This window comes from Rana temporaria, chromosome 12 (assembly GCF_905171775.1).
Source record: "Rana temporaria chromosome 12, aRanTem1.1, whole genome shotgun sequence".
Taxonomy (NCBI): Eukaryota; Metazoa; Chordata; class Amphibia; order Anura; family Ranidae; genus Rana; species Rana temporaria.
In genome coordinates, this window is record NC_053500.1 from 445,717 (window position 1) to 448,588 (window position 2,872).

Consider the following 2,872-nt stretch of genomic DNA (forward strand, 5'->3'; position numbering starts at 1 on the left):
GTCGCGTGTACGAGGCTTTCAGGTTTCTCGTCTGGAAATCTGGCCAGAATCTCAACGAGAAAAACAGAGAACCGGTTCTTTTTCTCGTCAAGAGTCTTGTCGGCCTGTTTCCTGACGAGAAATACGAAAGTGTGTATACTTACCTGTCGCTGTGGAAACCCACGGCATAGGTAGGGTGAAGCAAGAACGAGGCGACGGCATCGATTGCGACGAGCGCATGCTTGTCGTACGCAATGACGTCACCGCGTTCTTGCCTTTCAAGAGAACCGCAGTTCTTTTGAAAGGTCAGTGCGTCCACTCGGGCGGCAAGAGATTCTTGCCAAGAATCTCGTCAGGGAAAACTACGGGTTTTTCCTGATGAGATTATTGCCCGTGTGTACAGGGCTTAAGCCTCTATACCCTTTGTTATGTGTTATGGCGTTTTCATGCTGACAGCTAAATATCTAACATTTTCAGGAGGACAGGTAACAGCAGCCTCCGCGATTCCCTTGGTAGGCAGACAAGCGCCTATTTTTTTGGTGAAACAATTTTGAGAGCTTAACCCCATTATAGTATTGCATGCAACTTCAGATCACGTTCTATTTGTAATAAACTTCCTGTGTAATGACTCCGACTGTGTCTTGTGGTCTCATGTACCAAGTGTAGGTCAGAAGAGAGCTTTTTCATGAGTGATAAAAGAGTAACAAACATACAATATCTGACAAAAGTAAGTACATCCCACAGTCACATTTGTGTAAATCTTTTCATGTGACAACACTGAAGAAATTACACTTATAGCTGGATTCAGGTAGGGTTACTCCGGCGTATCAGTAGATACGCCCTCGTAACTCTGAATCTACGCCGGCGTAAATTTAAGCGTATTCTGGAAACCAGATACGCTTAAATTAGGCTAAGATACGAGCGGCGTAAGTCTCCTACGCCGTCGTATCTTAGGGTGCAATTTTTCCGCTGGCCGCTAGGTGGCGCTTCTGTTGAGTTCGGCGTAGAATATGTAAATGACTAGATACGCCGATTCACGAACGTACATGCGCATTTTTTTACGTCGTTTACGTATGGCTTTTTCCGGCGTAAAGTTAGTCGAACAAATAGCTGGCCTAGTCAATGTTAAGTATGGCCGTCGTTCCCGTGTCAAAATTTGAAAATTTTACGTAGTTTGCGTAAGTCGTCCGTGAATGGGGCTGGCCGTAATTTACGTTCACGTCGAAACCAATACGTCCTTGCGGCGTACTTTGGAGCAATGCACACTGGGATATGTACACGGACGGCGCATGCGCCGTTCGTAAAAAACGTCGGGTCACCTACCATTTACATAATACACGCCCCCCCATCCTCATTTGAATTAGGTGCGCTTACGCCGGCCCCATTTACGCTACGCCGCCGTAACAGGAGGCAAGTGCTTTGTGAATACAGCACTTGCCTCTCTAACTTACGGCGGCGTAGCGTATATGCCATACGCTACGCCTGCCTAACGTTGCGCCCGCCTACGTGAATCTGGCTATTTGTATCTACAATGTTGTGTAGTGATTGTACACAGGGGGGAGGGGTGTACAGCTTGTATAACAAATAACTCAACACACAGCCATTAATGTCTAAACCGCTGGCAACAAAAGTCAGGACACCCCTAAGTGAAAATCTCCAAATTGGGCCTAATTAGCCATTTTCCCTCCTGGTGTCATGTGACTCATTAGTGTTACAAGGTCTCAGGTAGAGCTGCATGATTCTGGGCAAAATGAGATTTGCGATTCTTTTGCTTAGAATAAAGATCACGATTCTCAAAAACTGAATGCCAGAACCCCCCCCCCCCCCTAAATAAATAAACAAACCTGTGATATATCTTAAAATTTGAATGTATAAAAAACAGACCAGTGATATGTCTATAATGTTAAAGACCATATAACTCTAACTATTCATTGATAACGTCCATTAGTGACGAAACGCGTCTGGGAGGCTGCGTCAGTGACGTCACCACGCCAAGGAGGAGGGCTCCTCAAGCCGGTCGGCTTATACTTATTCGTTTGCTACACGCTGTTTTTATCTGTATTTGTGTAAGTACACTACTGTTTTAAATAAATCTTTATACCCTACGGTATCACGCTATTGCGTCCCTCTCTATCTCCCGATACATGTATTGTGGACCGCTTGACTGCTGTCGTTTTGCTGATGGGTTGTAATTGCGGCTGAACCGCAATCCTTTACCACTAACACCTGAGCCTGGGATCCTGCCGTTAATAACGAAGTGTCTTAACCAAGTGTCCAGGGGATTGAAAGGCCGTGGCTGGGCTATAGCCAACTGTGTTAAAGGCTTGCCATCTGGTAAGCTGCTTATGCTTATGGTGGAGGGATGGCACAGATTGCATGCATGGTACCTGGTGGTTTGAAGTTCTGACCAGTCATTGTCTCAACATACAAATCAACTCTGAAGGCTCCACCTGAAATATTTGATTGATGCTACACAGGATTTAATCATTCCTTTCATCTGCTGAATATTATAGACTTTTTAATTTTGGGCGCGGCTTTTTTTATATTATATATTCAGATATATCACAGGTTTGTTTTATACAATCATACATTTGTTGACCGTTTATACATTGATAGTATTTGCTTTCTCCCCCCACACTCACTGATTGCATTTAGCTGGATTTTATACAAGCAGCGCCAACATCCCAATTTTTAAATCTATCAGAAGCAGTACCGCCGGCAACCACTAGAGACATGAAAAGATACAAGAAAAGATTGGGGTGTACTCACTCACTATAACTGCTTCTTGTAGTTCTACACTGACTCCCGGTCTTTCACTAGATCCTCCGATTGAATCCCTTGAGCTCCTCCAATCCTTGCAGTGGTATCTCCCTCAAGCGTCACCCACACTTGG